At 40.4% G+C, this 25,503-nt stretch overlaps 1 protein-coding gene across 11 annotated transcripts in view; it reads right to left on the bottom strand.

The window, feature by feature from the left end:
• Window positions 1-25,503, bottom strand: part of SLIT2 (slit guidance ligand 2) — a 364,105-nt gene that overhangs the window by 175,541 nt on the left and 163,061 nt on the right. The gene's annotated exons all lie outside the window — the stretch shown is intronic.

Raw genomic sequence — 25,503 nt, 5'->3', positions numbered from 1 at the left:
CTCCACTTCCTCCCGTCTCTGTCTGTATCCCAGGCTGCTCTGTGCTTTTCTTTTCAGAGTCAGTATCTGCCTCTTCCAGATGGCTGTCCTCTGGAACTCAGGAACCCTGTTATTTTTCATACTGGTACCCCTCCACGTTCAAAACACTACAAGAGAGTCTGTAACTCTTTTAACTCAATTTAAATTTTAGATAGGTATTTGATGTCCCTACTAAATGATGTTTAACAGAACTTTCGTCTAAAACTATCTATTAATATAATGACTTTTGGTTAGAATCAGTTATTCAAGGAACTTTACTCTCCAAACATACGTATAACTCACAGTAAAAGTGTACCAACTGCTTAAAATCCATCATAGTGTACAAAGCATCTCTGAATAAATTAAAAAGACGCAGATAAATTATAGATAAATTACAATGAAGGCACTCCTTCTACCAGGAAAGCTGGAGTTAAAAACCCACTAATTGGGTGGCTGGGTATCCTTGTTAAGAGAGAAACTTGCCCAACCACACAAAAGGGCCCTGCACGACTACTCTCTTTTTCTAGGAGATTAATTTCCCACTGCATCCTAAAATTAAAACAAGAACTGAGGATACAATGGCAAAAAACAGTTTCATATACTGAGGGGCGGGAGGAATAACATGGCCGTTTTATTGTGACATGAAAAGAATATGCAATGTACTTTGTCTAAATGGGAGAAAGGAACAGAAACAAACCAGTCTCTGGGAATATAAAAACACACATTTGGGCTTCTTTAAGTTAACTACTGTGTCATATTTTAACAAGCTGTCATTAGGAGGATTTAATTGTTTTCTTTGTCCAGTAAGTTCTTTTGTCAGTTCGCCTTCTTTCCCCTCTGGGTAGATAATGAAAGTTCCACTTCCACAGAGCCACTGGACAGTTCATTCAACAGAAATGCCTCCTGTTTCCTCTTCTGGTCTGAAGTCAAGGCTATGCCAAAGCCAGGCCAAAAGGCTTTGTAACAACTACCAATGGTTTTGATCTGGCTGGTGGCTGCTGTAAGATTCAGAAGCTAATTTAATAAAGTATATGGTGTCCACATACATAGACACTCTGAAGACTTTTTTTCCTACTCTTATTTTTGAAGTATTCTTTAATTTACAGACAGTAATAGTATAGTTGATAACACAGGTTTTTAAGAGGTTGAGAAGGAAATGAGAGAATAAATGTGGTTAAAAAGATAAAAATTTACTTTTTGCAATTAAAAAAAATTCAACTGGTTCCCCTCTTAAGCATATTTTATCACAGTGAAGACTGTCCTTATTAAAGCACAAATTCATAAATAAGCACTTTAATTCAGCATAGAACACACTCCACATTTCTGTTTGCAACATTTTTCTTTGCAATTAAAGTAATTAATCTATTCAAGAACATCAGGGATTTTTAAAAAGAGTTCTCCTAACTGTATAATTTTTTCCAGCTTTTAAAATGCCTGATAGGAGCTCTTCAGATTTTCCAAAACATTCCCTTTACACCGTGTTCTGAGACACCCTTTGAAGGCAGCATTTATGCACTCAGAGCAGACTACGCTGGGTCCAGGGACAACAGCCATTAACTCTAACACTGAGTTAAGTCACTTTTCTTCACACCTCCGGTGGCCCACGTTGAGGAAAAAAATAAAAAAGGCAAACAGTCTGTGGCAGTGAATGGAGGCTCTGACGTCCTTTCACAATATTCCAGTTGATCAGGGTCCTCGTTGAGAGGTCTTACATCATTTCCCACACGTTTTCTGACCTATTTTGTCTGCCTTTTCTCAGAAGGATTTTGCTTGCTCCACTGTGGACTAAGCAGTAAACTAATTATCTTGTTCAAATCCCTTCGTAACGCCCCTAATCCTATTAGTTATAAGAATGTCTGAATACTGATTGCAAACCTTTTCTTCCCCTCTCTTTTTAAAGAGAGAGAAAGGTCCAGGGGTTTGGTCCTGGAGAGGGGTAGTCTAGCCAGTTCATTGGACCAAGGCAAAGACCATTCCGGCCATCCAAAATCCCAGGCCACCGAACCGTACAGAAAAAAATCCTCTCCTGCGCTCATTCATTCATTCCTGTTCTCTGTCTGTCTTTTACACACACACACACACACACACACACACACACACACTGGATTCAGTCATCATCTGTATCTCTTTGACTGCCTTATAAAAGTCAAGTTCGGAACACTCCTACTCACACAGTAGAGTATGGTGAACCCTGGCCCCAGCTAGGAGCTCAACGTCACTTTCCTTCTTTTATCTGGAACGCTTTAATGAAGAGGGTGACGCTATGACAGGAAGTCACAGCAGCCACACGAAGCAGAGGAAGTGAACAGATGTTACGACAGACCTCTCCCAGCCCTGTGAGTCTTCACTTCTTCTCTTCAAAGCACTCTCCCAAGTCTTGTTAAAGGACGCGCTCTGCCTCTGTAGAAGACGCCAAGCCCCCTGCCGCCTGCTGTCTGTTACTGAGGGAACTTGAATCACTTTCCCCTTTTTGTTGCCACTGGGGACGGAGCCACGCTGCGGTGAAAGGCCTGCAGTGAGAGGCGACGCTAAGGAGCGTGGAATCTACCTGACTCCCACACGTGACGCGTCCTGCCCTCCCCGTTCTGCTCCTGCCAGGCAGGCTGCTCCGGGTGGGTGCTCGGTCTTAGAGAAAACAAATGTTTGCTTTAAACATAGAGGCACGAGGCTACCTCCAAGGATCCGCTCTTTCCAGGCGGCCTCTTCTCCACCTACAAAGAATATCCACGTCCTTGGCATAGAAAGTCGACTTTTTTACGTTAACAAAACAGCGTCCCTCCTCTTGCATTAGCTTTTCTTGATAGCACAGGAAAGGACTGTTTAAGAAATGACCTTGAAGACGTTACGGTATGTTTTAGAGGAGAGTCCCCTCTTCAACATCTTTTTGGGGGTCTGAGAAAAATATAACAAACAAGAGAAAAGTGCAGATTCCTCGGGTAAGAATACAAGACTGCCAGCCTGACAAACTTCAAGTACTAAGTGCTGACATTTGATTTACCATCACCTGTAGTGGCTAACAGACTCTATTAAGACACAGAAGGCTGGGTTTCTCCTGGACAGACTCTTGGCATATGAGAAACAGCGTGTCAGTGTGTGTGCCCGTGGTGGGTGCGTGTGGACGTCAGTGTACAGAGAAGGGGTGCAGGCTGTGATGAAAGGGAAAGGCACACACTCCTGGCCACGGCCTGCTGCTCTGGGGAAATTCGAGGCCTAATGAAAGTGCTCAGTACCTGTAAGGAGCAGCGGGAAAACAATGAGAATACAGGCCTGGGGGTGGTGGGAAGAGTGGTGAGCGATTTTCTGGTAACAGTATATTCTGTTATCTGATGCAGAAAGGATTCTGGGCAGTTTACAGACATGTGTTTGATGCAAGAGGATGCAGAAACAGATACGTAACTTGTGATGAAGGGTAAGTTGAGAGTTGTTCTTTCATGAGAACCCTTGTCCCAAGAAACAAGCAGACTCAGCTCTGTGTTCCTGGTAAGAGAAAAGACACCGTATGTTTGAGATTAAAAGCGTTCCAGCTATGCAGGAAAAGCACATTTATTTCCCTGATGTTGTAGCAGGAAACACGTCCACCCGAGAGATCACACGATGAGATGGCGCATAATGTTCTTAAAACATTTCTAGGTAAATAGAAGAGTAGGCGTGGCAGCAGCGTCTACGACATCCCTCAAGGAAGTCAAGGGCATAACAGCAGGCACGTGTGCTGGGACGAACCACAACGGCGCAGGCGCGCGTGACTGCAGCAGTTCAGCGGGGGAGACGCTACCTAAGCCTCTAAAACTGAGTATGCATCAGTAAACAGAATGTGAAAGACACAAGAAAAAAGCAAGCGCTCTGAGAAGCTGTAAACTAACCTGAAGACAGTAATTCTTACATCGTGCTTCCCCAGTTGCTTGGTCTGGGTCTGTTTCACTACGATACAATCAACATTCCACACAATTTTAAAAATTCATAAACCTCCCGTTGATTTGATTTCCATTTTTCTTAAAATAATCTACATGCAAATGTAACTTGTTATCACCATGTTCAGTGATGGCCACTGTCTGCAGAATAAAATCCACACATGGCCTCAAGGACCCGGACCTGGCCCCTCTTCACTGTTCTGCTTCATTCTTACCACTTTCTTCGTCTCCCACTAACTGTCTTTCCATTTCTCTGATGCACTGAAAAACACTCACGCTGCTGAGATCCTGCACTTTCTGGCCTCTCTGTCGCACATGCTACCCCGTTGCTGACTCACTCTCTGCACTGACATCTGAGCTCAAAGATCCTATTCTCAGAGAAGCTTTCCCTGACTCCTTCATCTAAAAGAGCTCTCCTCTCTCCCAAGCATTCACCAAGCCATTCTCTTTTCTTTTCTTCATATTTCTTACTGTCATCTGAAATTATCTCATTTATTTTTAAAATTTATTCACTGATTTAATCATTACTTCTAGTTCTTTGCTATGGAATATCTGTCATGAAAACAGGAACCTTTTCATCTTATTTATGCCAACAATTTTGGCATATAAGTGGTCCCTCCATAAATACTGGCTGAATATGTGAATAAACCAAATTTTCCACTGGAAAAGACTGTCAAAATATAGGATAGCAAGTGAAGTTACTGTCCATTTTTTCAAGCTTTAGAAAAATTATGGTTACATATGGGACTTCATGGAGAAACATGGAAAAAGAATTTCCGCCTTGAATATGAAACAGAGGAATCAATAAACTTCCACTAAGGATACGTCTTATAGACATTCTTAAGTTACCATCTTTTCTTTACTAAAAGTATCTCTCTCCCCAGGCCCAGCAAATGTCCACAAATTCATGAGTTCAGTGGCAGCCTGCTCCCCATGCAGTACCTTCAAAAGAGAGTAAATGTCAGAAGTCCATCTATGCCATCAAGCAACCTGACAGCTCAGAACAAAAACATAGCCAATGGGCTTGTTTCTAAGGCACGAGCTCTGTGAACAGGAAGGAAAAGCGAGGCGCATCTGAGGATCAGCAAGTCCGGGGCCACAGCCCCCACCCAGTCCCAAGCTGACAGGACTGCGGTGATGAGGGCTAACAGGGAGTCCTCGGGGGCAGCGGAGCAGACGCTCACTTCCTGCTAACACCGCACAAGGGCCCTCCTGCACACAGTCCAATGAAAGCACTTGGAGCCCTCCTGCAACCAACACAGGACTAAGAGCACAGGAGGCGCGAGGCCAGGACTCCAAAGGGAGGTCTAGCTGTCAGTGGGCAAGATCGCCCCCGAGTTGTCAAACGCTGTACTTTCTGTTACGGCCACGTAGGGGCACTCGAAGCCTGAGAAGCGGCCACCGGAGCCCGGATTTCAAGACCCGTGATCTTCAACGTGAGAACAGCAGACAATACGACAGAGGCACAGTCCCGCGTCCCTTCCTGCTGAATAGTCGTGCTTCTCATCTGCACAGGACTGTCTCTCCTTGGGTAACGACAAAAATAAAGCTTCAGGAAAGGTTTCAAGGAAAAGAAAAGCAAGGGAGCGATGGCCCTGAATCAGGAGAGCGTTTTCTCTCGGTGGGCAAGAGGCAGGCGTGCGCGGAAGAGCCAGGAGGGGCCGCGTGTGCTGCTGCGTCTCTGCTCTGAGCGGCAGGCTCTTAGGCATGTGCGTTAAAGGTCTCCGTGTGTTTGTCTGATCCTGTGTGTGTGTGCGTGTGTGTGCATGTGTGCGTGCGTTTCACAAGACACTACTTCTGACAGCAGTCACATTTCACAACAGAACTTCACAAATACGTATGAAAAGTGAATCTGAATGCAAGAGTCTTTAAGCACAGAGATAAGAAACGTGGCATGAGGAGTCACACACGGGCTTCCACCTCCCTTCCGCACTCCCTGTGAGGCTTTGCACACTTTGTTTCATGTCTCTAGCCTTGGTTTTCTTCTTGGGTAGAAGTGGATATAAAAACACTGACTTTGCAAGGCTGTGGTGTGGACTGGATGAGCATGAAGGCCGTGAGCAGAGTGCGGATCACGGAATGGCCTCGACAGAGGTTTTCTTCCTTCCTCCCTCCCTCCTCGCCCCTCCCCGCCCTGCCTTCTTTCACACCTTCAAGTTAGTAACTGAGGTCAGAAGCCTTAGAAATGAATGCAAACGTGGTTAAAAATGGTAGAGAACACATGCTTAAGGGAAGAGATTTTGGATAACATTCTACATGTGGCTGGAAGGGGCAGGGAAGAGCTGGAGAGAAAAAGCAATGATAATCTGGGATCATGTCTCATCGTCACTGGTAAATTTTTAGAGACGACTGTTACTATCTGACACTGCTGTAAGGCTTCACTTAAAGAGAAGGATGCAAACGCATGCTCTCCCCACACAGCTTCGCTTTCCCTTGTTCAAGACACCAGCGGTACTGAAGCACGCTGGCAGCCCTGCAAGAAGTCTAGCCTGCCGCTGCTATTAACTGACTCGGCACCAAGCCCACACTCATGAGGACCTTACGTAGACAAGATTTTTAAATGCAGCCATGTGCTTTCAACCTTTAGAATCCACAGCGGTAAAATGCTCCCCAAACCCCTTTTGCTTCTCTAAATGCACAGACCCATTCTGTAAGAAGACAACTTTCCCTAAGACCTTTGGCTTTGGTGAAATGCTATCTGACAGGTTCTGGCGTAAGTAACTGTGCATGCACGGACACAAGACACTTACTGTATTATGACAGAAGTACGGACCTGAAGCCTTTTTCTAATGCAGCCTCCTCTGTGCAGGAAGTGTGGTTTCGTTGAAACCGTCACGTTATTAGAACTAAAAGCTACTTGTTCAGGCTGGACTGCTACTATTCACAGGCTGTACAGACCTGGGCACCTCTCTCACTTTCCCTTTACGCCTGTTTCTTTGCCTTTCAGTTGAGGATGGTAACATCGTCTTGCTTACCTCACAGATTTCCCAAGGATCAAGTGAGATGGACATAATTCTTAAACCCTGGACAGCTTTATGACAATGGCTGCCTAGAGTCTAATTAAAACTTAGACTAGAGGGTGGAAAGTAAACCCCTCTAAATGGTTCTGTTCCCAACTCTAAACTGCACTACTTTGGGGACCCTGGGCAAATCACCTGCCTCTCAGTCACTACTGTCTCCTTCGCGAATAACAACAAAATCTTCCCCGATCGTTGTTCTGAGGTTTAAATGAAGTAATGTAAGCCTGGCCCCTGCTACCTGCTACACACTATTTACCATCATATATATAAATATATAAATTATTATCATTATTACATACCAGGTAATATTTCTATTCTGTCTGCATCAGTGGCTTTTCAGGCAAGTCTCATGTCCTGCTTTCTAAGCTCAGTTCTTCTTTCTTAAGTTGCAGTTTGAAGTTCTCTCTCTTTTACTTTTCCTCTTCAATAAATTTGCAAAAACTAAAGCTACAATATTCATCGGTTCCTTTCAAGTTTAGTTATCACCAGCATACAAATAACCCTACCTGTCAAACTCTGGAATCTTTCCCATTAATAAAATATTGTAGTGAATTTTCTCCAGGTCATCTCTGATCAGATTATCCACTGCCAAATCAAGTGAAATACGATTATTTAGAAACTATTTTTCTTCTACCACCTTCCCTCATGCTAAACTCCTTATTCTCTAAAGAATTTGATTCCCTGTCTCCATGGTTCATTCTTTTCCTAGCTTCAACTCTCTGTGCATATATAGCATTCTACAATTTTCCCCCTTCTATTCAGCTTCCTACACAGTGAACCTCTTAGTCAATTCTGCGCTCATCTGTCAACAGTCCTGGTGATGTCCCCTTTCTTTCCTGCCAGCTTCACATTCCAGGCTCAGAGCTGCTTCATCCAATGCTGGGCTTGGCTGAGTGGCAGTCAGCTGGCATGAGTTAAGTACCACACTAGGCATTGAGAATGCAGTGATGAAGCAGGCAGCATTCTTGCCCTCAAGAAGCTCCCAGTCTGGAAAGGAGCCCTGACCAAGGACACTCATTCACATATTAGTGTGAGAGGGAAAAATCGCAGGTTTCTAGAGAAGCAACAAAGGTGACATCAAAGCCCAACTGAGGGGTCAAGGATGTTAGAGAAGACACCTGAAAAAGACTTGGTCATGAAAAAGACTGAGGTCTGAGGGACCGGCAGGCAAAGGAAGTTGAGTATGAAAAAGTGTGAAAGCCACCTGGGGAATGCAAATAGCTTAATTCAGTTGAAAATCAACCCAAACTTGAGTTTTCTCCATACACAACTTTAAGCTTTCAGCTAAAGAGCTACTTTCCAACATGAAGTATGCATATAAAATATATATCTTTTCTGATTTTTTAAAGACTGTAAGCATTTCCTAGGAACTTAAAATTTAACTTACTAAAGGAATTTCTATTGGTTGAAAGTGGCTTTTATTTTTCTGTCAAACTGATTTATGTATAGGAAGATTTAGGAAACATACCTTTAGAAAACAAGAAATTTTTGATAAGTTTTGATTGTAGCTAATTTTTAAATAGGAACTTAATCTCTACAATAGATATACACTACACACACACACACACACACACACACACACACACACACACACTTATGGACTTTTTTTTTCCCCTGAGACTATTTCATTTATACAAATAAAAGCCATCAGAAGCTTGGGCTATATATATATATATATATATATATATATAACTTGTTGAAAGTTCAGAAAAAAATGAGCCACAGGTTTAAAAAAAATGACATTAAAGAAACCTCAAAGCAATAAAAAAAAAACCTTCAAAAATATAATAAATTGAACAAAGCACAAAACTTTGTGACAAAACAAAAAATCCTTTTTTATAAAAAGAAAAGCCATCTATTAAAAACATAAAGTTTTCCCAAGCCATGAAATCTGAAGGTCAAAAACAATCTAGAAATAACCGGAGCTAAAACAAAATGTCATGGAACACTTCCAACGGACTTCAAACAGTTTTAAATGCACAGAACATTCAGGGAACATAAACAGACACAATTTCTTGGGAAATGGACAAAGGTTTTCCTAAGTCAAATCACGCCTTATTGATCAACTGAAGTACTCAGCAAGAACAAAGCAGTATGCAAATGAGGGAAATACACAGACCTCATGTATCTGGACTTCCAACTCTGATGTTAGTAAAGTCTCACTCACTTATTTTAACATTGGAGTTACTGTGGAACTGGGGCAAATGAGGGCTGATGGACATGAAACTAACGCGTGAGGGGTGTCTGCAGAAGCGAAGCAAAGAGTGATGCCCACCTGGTAAGTCTCTCAAAGCAGCAGGGCGTCCCCCAGCATCCTAACCAATGTTTCTATGACTATGCATAAAAATATACAGTGCTCAGAAAGGGGATGTGCACATCGACTGTGAATGTTTCCTAGTGACAAATACTGCACTAAAAACGTTGTCAACTAGAAAACTGAGTTCTACAGAATCATGCTGGATTACTGCACGTTTGTTGTTAATCCTAAGTATTTTAATAAATTTAACCAATAAAATGAAATGAAATTTGAAATAGGAAACTGTTATAAAATAGTAAACATTGTTATTTAAATTATTTGAATATCTTAAGTATTGAAATTCACTGCATGAAACTGCAATAATTAAATGTACAAATCTTCAAACGGAACAAAGCATGTCATCATTGATAATTTTAAAATATTAATTTATAACATAATATACATGTGGGTAGTAGCTAACTTTTCAAGCTTTATTTGTGAATAAATGGTCACGACAATATTTGAAAAAATCCATATATGTGACATTTTATTACATAAGATGCTATAAGGTGGTTAGTATTTTTAAAGCTATGACAAATTCCATGGGCCTTTTGAATCTTTTTAACTTCATGCCTTACTTTCTCAAATTATTCTTCCACATTTTTCTCTACTAGAATTTTATTCAGAAATTCCATAGATATTGTAACGGGTAAGTAATGTAATTCAAAAGCAAGAACTGTCAGAGAGCAATGAGACTTTGTCACTTTTGTGAAGTTAAGGTGCTCTGAAATTGATAAGCAGGTAAAAATGTTTTATGGCTAGTTTGTACTTTCTTGATTCAATTTAACATTCCTGGAAAGTGTCAGCAGTCGATGGAAAAAGTGCCAATAAAAACATTAGTCCCACACATCTCACTTTCACGTGAACTATGGGTAACTCAGCAATAAGCAAATTGTTTCATTTTATACATTTAATTGACACACTCTAGGAAGCAATGCAGAACATCACCTTTGCCTGATAAAGCTATCTAAAAAGGTAACAAAGATAGAGACAGATCCCTTAACCATACAAAGGGTATAATAAAAGGATCACATGAGCCAAGACTACATTCCTTTAAGAAGAAGACATGTAATGGAAAGCTATACTTAAAACTCAAGTATTTGAATGAACTCACAATCATTATTTGTTAGTGGTGTAATCAAATACATTATTAGGCTTAGAACTTTCCCTACTTATGAAAATAATTTTAACACACAGCATGATGACTAAACATTCATTTTGCATTATGTTTATACACTATATTTTCCCTATTTCATCCCTTTATTTAGCAAACATATGTTTACTGTATGTACATTAAATCCCAACCACAGTACCAGAGGCTTAAGAGACAGGTCCTCTGTGAAACTGTAAGCAGTGAGATTCAAATACAGACCCCTGGGCCAGTGAGAATTCTACCATTAACCATCTATAATCAGAAAAATGCTCTCTTTTCCCACCTTGAAATACAATTTAAATTCAAAATCTGTATACACATGTTAGACACTGTATTTATCAAGTTCTGATTTAGTCATACTGAAATAATACATTGCAGAACATCCACTCCACAGGTCCCTCACTCTGGCAAGCAGTCAAGAGTATGGCAAAACCTGCATAGAACGAACACTCGTGCAATGTGCACTAAGGGTATTTGCTTATAATCTTTCCACTGCCTCATGTCTTTTTTTCTTGGTTTTAAAATATCCCTCCTCCATTCCAACTAAGTTGGTTTTTGGGGAAATTTAACATAACAAAGATCCCACAGATCCCCATGTGTCCTATTATGTCTACATGTGAACGTACTTTGGGTGTACGTAAAAAAATTTGGTGGTACCTATAAGGGAAAAGAATCTGAAGAAGAGTGGATATATGCATATCCATAACAGATCCACTTTGCTGTACAGCAGAAACTAACGCAACATTGTAAATCAACTAGACTCTAATAAAAGTTAATTTTAAAACTTAAACAAAAATAAAAGATTTGGTTGTTATGCAAATTGTGAGTCGCTCCTATGAGGGGCCCTGGGGTGGGAGAGACACGAAAGGAACACGGGGGAAGCTACACGGCCGAGCAGTGGCAGAGAATGGATAATAGTATCTCAAAAAGCGTGAAGAAACTGAAGGGAAAGGAAACAAAAGCAAGGCGAATAGGTTATACACATATTACCTAAAGCTCTCCAAATAATTTTAGACAGAATTGCTGGACTTAGTAGTTCCAAATGATAAAAAAGAAAGATACTGAATATTCTGTATATCCACTTCACTCCAACCTCCCAGTCCTCACTGTCTACCTTTCTCTTGCTTCATAGACATTGGCTTCCTTTCTGTTTCCCCAAACCCTGTCTTGTTGCCGTCTCAGATCCTTCAGAGGTGAAATCACCTCTGTGGCAGTCTAGCCACCTCATTCAGGTCACTGTCTCCCCCACAGGAAGGCCTGCCCTGACCAGCCCATCTGAAAGAGTGCCCCCTTCTAGTCCCTGTCTTTCATTATAACTGAAGCCATCATATATATATAAAGAGAGAGAAAGAGAGCACGCGCGAGCTGGTTACACTAGAATGTACGCCTCCTGGGAGCAGAGACCCCACCTGATCATCCACACTGATAACCCCAGTGCTGAGACGGGACAGTGCCTAGTGCACAATAAGAATGAGGGAATAAAGAACTAAACACAGAAAGATATTGATTTTATGGAGAAGGAATTACAAAAATGTGGGAATCTCCGAAATTCCCTTAGCAACAACAACAATACATAAACGTCAGTAATTAGGACTCATTGTTTCTAACTGAAGATGCAAAAATCTCATCCATATACATGTTGTTCTTTGTGTCATTTACTAAACAGAGCTTTCATCTGCTCTCTGTCAACACCAATCTTCCTTACCAAATTTCTTCCGCATAGTCTGAGGAACCTTTAATTATGCCTTCTATAACTGAAGACTTTTTAAACATGAAAATCTTGAAAATGATGGTCGTATATACATAAGTGTTGTATATCAAAATTAAAATAGCCTGATGAAACATAAACAACAATTACACTTAAAATGGTATCATATTATTAGATCAAACTATTTGAAACGGACAAGTTTTCTGGTAGGTCGAAATGATCACATATTGGCAATGTCCTATAGTTAAAACTAATATTCTCACGAATGGAGCAGAGTAAAAATGTATCACTGTTAAGACTTTCCTCCACTAGTTTTCACTTTAACTTGTATTCTTTTTCCTAAAATAGGCAGAGACAAATGAAATGCTATGCCCCTGCTAAGTATCCAAACCATGTCAATTCACACCTGGATCAATTTATGATCTCATATTGATCCCGACTAAAAGTTGGAGAAACCAGAAAACATTCTGAAGTTTCTTACAGCTGATTATCTGTAATTCACAACGGGAAAAAAGCATCCAATTTGTGGGATCTTTGTGTGATATAGATTTATCAATATATAAATTTAGGCCATCCCAGGAAAATGACAATTCAAAATGTGCTGGGGGTATGAAGTAGGATAAAGAAGATAAAAAAACGAGCCAAGAAATGACCTTTGAAATGTGACCATCTCCTCCTGACAAAGCGTAGGAGCGGCAGAAACACACTGCGATGTTATTCCATCCATGTTTCCATCAGCACCGCTCCAAGCCAACTCCGGCAGATCTCTGGTAAGTGTAGGCTGAGTAATCTGACAAAAATGAACACGAAACCAAAGCAACGATGTGCCACATCATCGTGCATGGGCGTGCATAAGTGCTGTCGATGGAGACCACGGAGGAGGACGGCAAAGGAAGCGTCCCATCAGCAACTACAAAACGCTTACCGCCTCTTGACATCGAGCTGGGTTTGACAGGCTGTGTAATACTGAATCATAAGACTCTTAGCGGCGTCTCACAGGACCCCCCCCCCACCTTGTTGAAATAAATCTATTTATGATACTTTTCTTAGCCTTCTGGGGAAAAGGGAATATTGAGGCTTCCAATACAATAAACTTCTGCAAAATATGAAAGAAATGGCTCACGATGCATTTTAAATGTATTTTAAAGAAAATGCGACCCATGCTTTAAAAAAGTTCATCATTAAATTTAGCTTTCATCCTAACTCCTTAATACACGTTTCTCCTCTTAATGTCAACAGGAAATCAACACGAAGGAGGAGACATATGGCGAAGAGAAGGACAGAGGAACTCATCATGAGTCAGCTTTCTTCACTGAAGGAGAAAAATAAGATGTTTATAGTTTTAAATGTTACTACAAAATGTTCCACCAGCAAGACTGCAAACTCTAAGCAGCAGGTGACCATCAGACTTAAGTTGCTTTCAAAATATAGTCTGGGTTTGAAAGTTGTGCCTGACTTCTTGGAAAAAGGCAAAATGAATATTTCTGTATAATGGCATTCATCAGATTCTTTATCAAATTTAGGGAACTGAAAGCTACCTCCATTTTACTGTCTGAACTAAGCTCTGGTGATACTCAACATTTAATTCCCTCTATTCTAGTTCCAAGAATGAGTTCCAGAAGAGCAAGACGAGTGTCCTAGTCTGCTTGGACTGCCGTAATAAAATACCATAGAATGAGTGGCTCAAAAAACAGAAAAACTTCCTCTCTCACTTCTAGAGCTGAGACGTCCAAGATCAAGGTGCCCACAGGGCTGGTTTCCGGTGAGAGCTCTGTTTCTGACTTGCAGACGACCACCTCTTCACTGTCTTCACATCCCAGCGAGAGAAGGAGAGCTGGCTTTCTGGTGTCTCTTCGAACCCCCTCATAAGGGCCTCACCCTTACAGCCTTATCTAAACCTAATTACCCTCAAGGCCCCATCTCCAAATCTGTCACCTTGCCTGTTAGGGCTTCAACAGATGACTTTAGGGGGAGGGGCACAACTCCGTCCACAGCGCACGGAGACAGACGGAACGAAACGAATGAAGATCACACGTTTTAGGAAAGAGAGAGGTGAGAAAAGGACAGTACAAAATAAAGATATGGCAAGGTTTGTGGAAAACACACCTGAAGTTCACTCCTGGTTGGCTGAGAAAAGTGACTATTAAATCTAAGTGTTGACCTTGCTGCTGAGGGATTGGTTTCGAGCCAAATCACGGCTTTTGTCAAATTGCCTGATAGGAGCGGACCATCAGAGCCGAAGCTAAGACCTCTTAACTAACACGTTCGTTCTCATCAACCATCAAAATGCATAGCTTTCCCTAGCAGGCGTGACCCTCCTGGGAAAACACAGTTTCTCTGGTACCTGAAGAGTTACATAAACGACACCAAATGTCTTGGGAGAGGGAATACTGGTAACAGATCAGATCTGATCCTAGTTTCTATACAAGCAACACAGCAAACAGTATCTGTATGATAATACTCATCATCGTAATTACTGTGACTGAACATTTTCAAATGGTTTAAACCTGTCTTTCACTTGTAAGTCTGTGCAAGTTTCTGGACAAGGAGGAACATTTTTCTGGGTTTAATGTGTGACTCAGATGTCATCCAGCAATATAAGGACTTTGTCTCAGGAATGAGGGTAAGGTTTCACGTTTTTCCCTAATTACAGAGTTGTTATAGGTGCAAGAAGGAAACAAGCATGCAAGTATTCTAGATACTATACGTATCTAAAGGGTCTCTATGATTCATATTTTCAGTTGCTAATACAAAACCTTGGAATGACATACTTTAAGAGCTGGAAGAATACATAATGAGGTAGAGATAAAAACGGCTTCACAGAAGTTGCCAAAGTCAGTTTTTCACAACGTAAATGCAACAGCAACGGGCTGCTCCGTACTTTTCAGCATTTCCTCTCGAACGTAGACACAAGTTGCCACTCCTTCTGCAGAAGCTGTCAGCGCTCTGCCACCTCACCCTGGATTCCGTCACCATTCTGGTTTATACCAGCCCTCAGCATGCCCGGACTCTCCGTAACTGACAGCCTCATTTCCAGCAGGCTACTCTCAAGAAAGCCAGAACGTGTTTGTGTTTTGCCTGTGCACACAGTGAACAGGAAGGACCTGGGAACGCGTTCCCCTGACCCCTAACGGTGGCCTTTAACCGACGGCTGAGTCGGAGCTGCAGCTGCCTAGTTCCTGATCAGAACAAGTCTTGGTTTGAACTATGATGTCCCCAGCACTTGCTCATCTCTGGGACTGAACTAATGTGATCGTCTGCTTAAACTCTGCTTGATGGGGGGGACTCGAGGCGGGGGGAGTCAAGGAAGGGAGGGAATACGGGGATATGTGTATAAAAACAGTTGATTGAACTTGGCGTACCCCCCCAAAAATAATAAATAAAATTAAAAAAACAACAACAAAAACTCTGCTTGACATTTCATCCTTTCTGTTCCCAGTTCCTCCTCCCATCTGAGAAACACTTCCTGCAAATTATTTCACATAAATCTTTGTGTTAGAGGCTGCTTCTGAGGAACCCAATCTAAAACATCTCCTCGACCTTCGTATCTCAACAGGTAGCCTCTAAGCTGGTCCTGGCATCTGGCCATTTTTCTTAATAACAAGTAGTGATTCTTGGAAACAGTGACTCAACACCAAATGGCCACCTGTTCAGCAGCTTTCTGCTTTAACTAACTTTACCCTCAACCTCAAACAACGCTGAGTTATTTCCTATTGGTCTTTGTCTAGAGAGTAGCCATCCTGCTCCTCCCTAGGGCTAAATAAAACCTTTGTGCTAATACTATTCTAGCCTGGAATCCCATTCACCTTGGTGTCTACTGGGCAAGCATATTTTAAAAATCTGGTTTGCACATACAGGAAATTTATACTAGCATTATAAAATATATATAATGTATGATAACCAATACTTTGAAATGTCTGAATACATTTATGAATAACAAAGATTTTTACTGTGTTCCAGCAAGGTTTTTTAAGAGAAGCAGTAAAATAAACCACTCTTAGAAGATTAAAAAAAAGAAAATAATAATAATGGTTAACCTTCTTATAATATTAACCACGTGTTGTACTAAGCAAATTACTTTTTGCTCACCACAGCCCTCAGGGGTATGTCCTATTACACTGCCTGTTTTCCAGACCAAGAAATTGAGGAACAGTGACTTTCAGTAACTTGCCGGAGGTCACACGGTTAGCAAGTGTGCCGCTGGGTTCCATACACGGGAGTCTGGCATTAGAATCTATACTGTAAATCACTCTGCTACACAGACTCTGCAAAGAAGCAAAGGAAAAAACAACTCTTGCAAAAAGCTCAACTCAGGATGAAGAGGGAAAAAGGATCTTAGATTTATGATTTTCAATGTTTGTTCAAGATATAATTACTATTTGCACTGCCCTTAAAACTTTACTTAAGTGTTACCCAAATAGACAGATGTTTTAATATGGTTAGGCTCTAAGAACTCAGATTTGCAAGTAGTCCAGAGCATAGCAATAATGTGACAAAGGCATTCACTTTATAAATAATACCAACGAGAACACCAAGAACAAGAATGAAGCTATCTCTGGAGTAATTACCATGATTAAAATAGATAACCAACAAAAACCTACAGTATAGCATAGGGAAGTCTGCTCAATATTCTGTGATAACCTAAACGAGAAAAGAGCTTGAAAAAGAATAGATTCATATATATATATATTTATATATATATATATATATATATAGCTGAACCACTTTGCTGTATACCTGCAACTAACACATTGTTAATGAACTATACTCCAAATAAAATAAACTTTAAAACATGACAAACAAACAAAATTACCATGATTCAGGTGCTATGTTACAGCAGTAACTAGATTATTCTATGTAAATTTCAAAAATATTCTGTGAAGTAAAACTTTTATTTACCCCATTCTACAGATGAGAAAACTGAGGCCCTGTAAGTTTAAGATTTCTTTGAATTCAAATAAATAAAGTAAAATATGTAATCAGATATATCATCCAAAGAGGAGTTGGGCAGTAACACTGGTAAATAAATGGCCTTCATATCTTCATAGGGTCATATTTTGTCAATGCTAAGTATTTACTTATTTTATGATTTATGACTGTTTGGTAAGTCTCATGGAGTAGCCACTAGATGGAAATCATGCAGTGTGGTTAGAGGTCAGAATCAGAACTCAGATTCTGCACGTGCTGGTGAGATCTGCTAAGTGCCAAAGGACAGTAAGTCAAGAAGTTTCACAGTAATTGTCTTCATCACAGTTTTCTTGGCCATCATTTTGAAACTGCCCAAAGATGTCCTACTGACATTCATAAATACATACATTAAAAATGACATCTCCAGATACAAAGCATTTTTTTCCTTTCCTTAAAAGCTACTGAAAAATTTCTTTCTTCTAGAAATTCGGATTCATCAGAACGGTGAGAAGAGCCAACATTTTTATTAAAGTAGTTATCTAATAAAGGATTCCAGCTAAGCAAAAACAAAACAAAAAAACCAACCAAACGAAAAATCCCCTGAAAATGCATAGTTAACTTACACAATTTAGTGACTTTTCCAAATCTTATTTAAAGCTGTCTCACCTTCAAGCCAAGAAAACCCTTAAACTTGAAATGTTGGGAATTATTTTGGCTGATTAAAAGTGAGATACTCTCATTAGGTTACACCTTTCAACAGCGGTTCACGAACGTAACTTTAAAATGACCTGGCTTTCTGTCTTGCTGCCTGTCTTGATGTGTTTGCTCACTGATGCCTATTCACCACATCATCCTAAAGGCAAGGGGACACAAGTTACTTTCAAAAGCTCCCGTAACTTTCCCAAACACATGCAAGCCTACATACTCACGAAACTCGGCTCAATTACGCCTTCGGGGCTATCTATGTAAGGAACGTATCACGTCAAATCATTACGTAACACCGCTTTATCCTGCCTTCGAGCACGGGAAGGCCTCTCGTGCCAGCACCCGAGCGCTCACGGCACGCAACTTTGGAGTCAGAGGAGCCTCCCCTGCATGGCAGGTCTTCTACTCACTCTTCTGTATTTTACTTCCCCTTCCTCCTTCCCTCTCTCCCTCCTTCTCTTCCTTTCTCCCTCCTTCCTTCATCTCTTTGGTAACTTTCTTCTCTACATGTTAGTTTCCACTTCCATAATCTGTAACCCTTAGTTCATGGAGTTCTACAAGGATGAAATCAGGCAATGTTTGTAAAACACCTGACACCCAGTATGTGTTCGATAAATGACAGATAATATTTTTAGACAAAGCTGAAGGACCACGAGGGTAAACGTAGTGCCCGATGTAGTAACTGGCATACAAAGTGCTCCATCAGTATTTGTTGAATGAGTTAATGAATGAAAGACTAGTCCTTTGGGGAGAGGAATACATGGGAGCTTTCAGAAGCATAGTGTGGTTCCCAAAGGCCCCTCAGACCTACACATGTGCCTTCACCCTACGGGGCCAAGCGAGAATCCAGGTGAGTCACCTGCCCACAGCTATTGCAGCACATGAACAGAGAGACCCTCACCAGAGCCTGTTGCTGAGCTGGCATGAATGGCAGGAGGAGAAGTGGGGTTTTGTCTTGGGTGATTCTTTTGGGAGATGGTGCAATGAATGGTGAGCCTGGCAGAGACAGACTGGCAGGATATCAGAGGCAGGGCTTGCTGTTTACTGTCGGAAGGATCTGTTTGAAGGGCCCGGGCTGGCTCCACTTTCTTCAAAGGATGCAGACAGACCCTTCACAGACCCCCGGGAGCCACGTTTACGTGTTATATTGAGTTACTTTAAAGCTGTGGAGCTTTCCAGGACTAAAGTTTTTAAGAAACAGAGACAAAGCCCAGAGGAGATCCCTGAACGCTTGTACTTATCCTAATGTGGAGAAAGCTGTGTGAGGTCATAAAACATAATCAAGCTCCTGTTTTTAATACTTAATTTCAATACAGGTAGTAAAGTAACACAGCTGCCTGTACACACTGGTGATATACACGTGTGTGTGTATACACACATGTATATACAAATATATACACTTATATTTATACACACAGACACACACACACACACAAACACATCTTGCTCAATCCTTATCCTTACAGTAACACTGCCAGGTAGGGCCACCTTTCTCATTTCGATGACAGGAAAACTGAGTCTCCGAGAGGTTGTGCCAACTGCTTTAGGTTACACAGGCAGCAAGGAGAGGAGCTGGGGCTGGTGACAGTGACGTCCAGATCTGGACTCACTATCCCACACCCTCCCACTGAGGAACAACCGGGGCCACATGCTCCCTGCAGCCCAGGGGAATTTTCAGCTTCTCGGAGTGACTCCCCACAATTCGTCCAGATAGTCATAACTACCAGTGGTAGTAAGTGAATAACATAAGCAAATAACTACACACAGTGGGTTAATAACAGGGCCGGTACTGAAACCCGCTGATGTTTATTCAGCATGGCTCCTTTGGCTTCAACCGCGATGCCCTATTGTCTCAAAGTCACAGAGACGTTATCAGATCCCAGGTTAAAATGTCCTTATGGATTACCCAGACAACCTAACCATCATTAAAATAGCATTTCTAGAGAAAAACGTGTTCCCAGTGTTACACAGACACCTTGCACATACATCTTGAAGACACACATGTGGGAACTGCTTTTCAGTTACTAGCAAGTTTGACTGGATATGACTGTGGGAATTGAGAGCACAGAAAACCAAAGGAATGTCTCGTAGCTCAGCGATTCACAGGCTGGTGAGTCTAGAAGCCTCCTCTGGTCTAGGTAACGCACACAGGAGGGCGAGCAGCCCAGCTGTCTAGGTGCAGAGTGCTACCTGTAGTGACCCGGCACCCCTGCCCCACGCGTGGCCGCAGCACGCGCGGAAAACGGGCAAGCAGGTGAGGCGTTCACAGAAATCCCCGTGCAAGTGCTCAGCATGTGTAAGAGGAGAGAGTTTAAATATGCGTATGTGTCTGTGTTTGTATTCACATTCTTGATAAAAACAATTTCAATAATTTAAATTTAAAATTACAAAGAGGGTTAGGCTCAAAAAGGTACATACACACGGTGGGAGGGCTTGTGACATTTATTGGTTTTCAACAGTTGACTTATTTTCTAGATGTTGTAGGAGTATTTGTTTTCTAAGGCAACCCTGCGAGTGTTACTATATCTCACGACTTACAGATGCTTCGAAATTGAAAGTGTCTCATGACACGTCCTTATCAGGATGGAGCAACACTGAGTCACAACGCTGCCATCTACTGGGAAGCTACAGAACTGTGAAAACAGACAGAGTACGCTTGGACACATTTAATGGAAACAGAATAATATACTCTGATATTCTTTCCATGAAGAAACGCCATTAAGTAGTAATTTTTTTTTATTTTTTGGGGGGGATTAACGGGAATAGTTAGTGTCCTGGGAAGCAAAGTGTTCCCATCACAGTTCTCTCACACTTGTCTCTCCCTTTTAATCTGATGTCATTCCCATGTATTGTGTGTGTGAGCCAGAAATAAGAGAAAGTCACTTTCTAAATTAATATTTTTGTTAATATTTAATAATTTAAGTTAATAATTACACACAAATTTCAGTATGTGACACGTTAGAGGAGTTGTTCTTAAGGCACATGCAGTTACTTCTCCCAGGAATTTCACAGGTGTTTAAAAAAGTCTTTGATGTCTTAGTTTGTGCGACATGTACTACCAGGTTTGAGTCAGTGAAATCACCCTCAGGCGTTCACCACTGTTTGTCAAAGGATCACCTGACATCTTATATCAAAAGGAAACTAAATATTCAATATGTCCCATGGTAGAGCTAACTGTTACCCTCAACCTATAACGAGACTTTTGGAATAAGAATGATAGCAATATGCCGCACTATCAATTTTCAGCAAAATATAACAGAAAAATATTTTGTTGCATGGATATATCCATAAGGTGTCAGATAACAAGCTTTAACTAACCATGCGTGTTTTACGTACATTGTAAATTTACTACAGTACATTTTGATCCATTGTCTCCATTTTCATCATCACCCTGAACTTTTCTGGATCACTTTAGCTATCATGTGTGACTTCAGAGAATTACATCTAACAACAGCCCAAGAGATAAAATATGCTGCCAAGTCAGATAAAAGATCTCTAAATTGTTATTTATTTGGTTTTGTATGTGTAGAATCTTCCATTCATACACAATTCAATAGGTATTTACTGTCAAACCCTCATATGTTCAGAATATTGAGTTAAGACAGAAAATGTCTCTGTCCCTCCCAGTAAAAATTCTAGTGTAGAAGAGATCCAAAAACACTTAAGGTTGTTTCATACGTGAAAAGTGCTGGGAATTTAACAACGTGAAGCATAAGAGTTACCAGGTCTAGGGCTGGAGGTTGAAGGAAGGCGTATGCTTCTTAGGACAAGTGGATTTGAGGCCACTAGTAGAGGTAATTTTCGTCAGGCCAAAGGGATAAGAAGGCAGCTCTGCAAAAATCTGGAGAAGAGTCAAGACAGAAGGAAAAGCACACATAAAGTCCTGAAGTGGGAGTGAGCTGGGCAGGAAAGAAGACAACTCTCATGCTATTAATAGAGGATGAGAGAGATAGGAAATAAGTTAGAAGAGGAAGCAGGAGCCCTGTCTTCAAAGCATGAGGACAAAGATATAACCAGATCAGCAAATGAGAACACAGTGAGCAACTATGAAGGGAATTAAGATGCATCCAGCAATATGATAGGCTCTCATATATGCCATCTTTTTAAAATCTCCACATTCACCATATGTGGTGGATATTACATCCTGATTCCAAAGCCAAGGCAATGAAGGACAAGATGAAGTAAGTTGCTCAACGTCTCACTGATTAGTAAAAAGGAAAGCCCAGATTTGAACCCAAGGCTCCATTCTGTTTCCACTTGCTCATGTAGCCATATTCAAACCATCACACTTGAGTGAAGAAAAGATTCTATAAAAGCTTAATGATTGGCTGGAGGAATTTTCTGTGGCTGCAGGAACACAGAAGGCAAGTCAGACACATTTAAGATCAGACTTAACTTGTTTAACTGAACAAGGAAATTTTTCCGAACAAGTCTTAAGTGAACTGAAGGAAGAGCTGAAATCATATTTTTCTGATTGTTATCAGAACAGTTTGCTCATTCTAAAATTTCTTAATTGCTTTAAAGCTTTTGTTCAACTTAATTAATGGTATTTATAGTCTTCTCAAACCCATGCCAGAATAAGCATTATTAAAACAAATATTTTAATACTAATTTTAACTTTAAAAGTTAAGTGGCAGAGAGGTGATATGATTTTTTCTTCATTTGTAGATTATTTTCAAAAAAACATTTTCCTCAGTATCTCAGAATCATCATGTAAGAGATGGTATTATACAGTGACTCGTGCACCCTCCATTCATATGTGAAAGCTCTAACCCTCAATGTGAATTCATTTGGTGATAAGGCCTTTAAGGAGGTAATTAAAGTTAAATGAAGTCATAAGGCTGGGGCCCTAATCCTACAGGGCTGGCTTCTTATAAGAAGTGTCTTCCAGGAGAGACCTCTCTCTCTCCTTCCCCCGCCCCCACGGGTGCACACAGGAAAGGCTCTATGAGGACACACTGAGAAGGCGGCCGTCTGCAAGTCAAGCAGAGAGACCTTACCAGAAAGCAACCCTGCTGGCATCCTTATCCTGGACCTCCAGCCAGTAAGTCTGTGTTTTTAAAGTCCTCAGTTGGTGGTATTCTGCTCTGACAGCCCCGGCAGACCAATGCAGGGGAATGGCAACAATATGTTGAAGACTTATGTTTTTAATACAGAAACGGCATGTTTCTTTCCTTTTCTAATGATTTAGAAATAGAAAGTGAGAACTCAGGGAACACGTGCCTGAACAGCAGGTGCAGGATAGAATAAAAAGGGGACTGATTTTAACACTATGTCTTCATTAACTGAGTGTCTACTACGTTTCTGTAACGGAAGATAAGAACTGAATACATAAGATCTCTGCTGACAAAGTGTACCCGACCCTTCTTGAACATGACTTCATCTATCTCTGATATATACAAATATGACAAAAAGTCATGTGGAGTACAATGATTAATCTCTTTGAGCTTCAGTGCTCGTCTGTAAAACGGAAATAAAGACCCATCCTACACATGAACTACAGAGTTTCAAACCTTCCATACGTCATGGGAAGAGTGCATTGACCCTGCTCTCCCCCGAGAGAGTGACAGCTATGACTGTAATAAAGGAACTTGGGACTTTCAGATAAATAGGCTTCTTTATAAATCGCTTTAGAAGTTAACCTATTCTTAAAGCTTCTGTAATTATGCTTATGTAAATGATTAAATGCGGTAATATTTGAAAAGACTAAAACTTAGTAAGTGACCAAAAAATGATACCTGCTATTATTGTAATAGCTGAAACACTCCTAGAATCAAGTACTTCTTCCAGCCAGCTGCACTTCCTAGCAGTTTAAATATTTACAAAAAGGCTCTTCATGAGCTCAAATGAGATATCTTGTTCTCTCACCGCATACCTGTAGACATTCCTTCCCTGAAAGTATCTAAACTTTATCTTTATTATCATAATCACACAAAATATGATAATACTTAAATGGAATGTTATGCCAGTCTAGGTCATCAAGAAGAGATTCTTTAGATGCCACAAATATGTCAGTTGTTCAAAGACAAAAACATCTGGTCAAAATTAATCAGTCTCTGCGACCTATGGAATATCATTAACGTAACAAAATCTGCACTGAGAGATTACAATAGGTAGAGGAGAGAAGAAAAGGGGGCAGAAAGAATATTTAAAGAAACAATGGCTGATAAACTTCCAAAATTTTACGAAAACATCATACACATACTAGAAGCTCCAACAAACTCCAAGTAAGATAAAATCAAAGAGCTCCAAAATACACGAAAAAAAAAACAAACCCCAAAAACAGACAACATTGAAGGGAGAAACAGACAATTCATAAATAACAGCTGAAGACTTCAATACCTAGTTTTCAATTTTGGAAGGAGAACTTAAACAGAAGACCAGTAAAGAAACAGAGAGTCAACAGCACTGTAAGCTGACTAAACACATCAGACACGCATGGACTACTCCGCTCAGCTGCACAGCAGAGCGCACGTTCACTTCACACGCACCTGCGGCATTCTCCAGGAGAGACTGTATGTCACACCTTAACACACGTCTCAATACATTTAAAAGGACTGAAATCATATACAGGTACGTTCTCTTACCAAAGGAGAATGAGATGATAAATCAACAACAAAAGAAAATCTGGAAAATTCACAAATATGTGTTAATTAAACAACATACTCCTAAATACCCAATGGCTCAAATGAAAAATACTAAGGGAAATTATGAAATATTTTAAGATGAATGGAAATGAAGTAACACCGTAAACAAAACTTCTTTGATGCAACTGAAGCAGCACTTAGAAGGATATAAACAAGTGAAAAAAAATCCCATGTTCATGGATTGGAAAACTTAAAATTGTGAAGATACTCTCCAAACGGACCTACAGTTTCAGAACAATTGCTGTCAAAATACTAGCTGGTTTTTTTGTGTTTTTGCAGCAATCGATAAGCTGCTACTAAAACTCATACATAAATTCAAGGGGCCCAGAATTATTAAAAAAAAAAAATATTGAAAATAAAGAACAAAATTCGAGGAGCCACACTTCCCAATTTTGAAACTTACTACCAAACTGCAGTAATCACTGTGTGTTATCAACACAGGCACAGACATACAGATGAGAGGGACATAAATTACAGTGCAGAAATAAGCCCTTCTGCTCATTGTTAAGTGGTTTTCAACAGGCTCTCAAGACAGTTAAAAAATATAGTCTTTTCAACCACTGTTGCCAGGACAACTGAATATCCACATGCAAGAGAATGAAACTGTATCTGTATCTCACACCATACCCCCCCCCAAAAAAAATCAGCTCAAATGAAGTCAGGCCTCAATGCAAGACCTAAAACTAACGAAATCCTAGCATAAAAGACAGAAGTAAATCTTTGTGACCTTGAATTAGGCAGTGTGTTTTAGATATGACACCAAAAGCACAACTGACAAAAGCTAAACAAACTGGATTATGGCAGTTTTAAAAAAATGTTATGCTTCAAAAGACACCTTCAAAAAAGTGAAAAGACAACTTCCGGAATGGAAGAACACATCTGCTAATCAAATATCTAATGAGTTTGTAGCAAGAGTATATAAAGAACTCTTACAACTCAATAATTAAAAGACAACCGAATTTAAAAGTTAAACAACATGACCCAACTACGACATGACCCAGCAATTTCACTCAAGTATATACCCAAGAGAATTGAAAACATATCTCCAAACAAAATTTGTACATAAATCTTCATAGCAAGTTATTAAAAAATAGCTAAAAATTGGAAACAATTCAAATGCCCATTAACTAAAGGATAAAT

The sequence above is a fragment of the Hippopotamus amphibius genome, chromosome 3 (genome assembly GCF_030028045.1).
Source record: "Hippopotamus amphibius kiboko isolate mHipAmp2 chromosome 3, mHipAmp2.hap2, whole genome shotgun sequence".
Classification (NCBI taxonomy): Eukaryota; Metazoa; Chordata; class Mammalia; order Artiodactyla; family Hippopotamidae; genus Hippopotamus; species Hippopotamus amphibius.
This window is presented reverse-complemented; position numbering and strand designations above follow the sequence as displayed.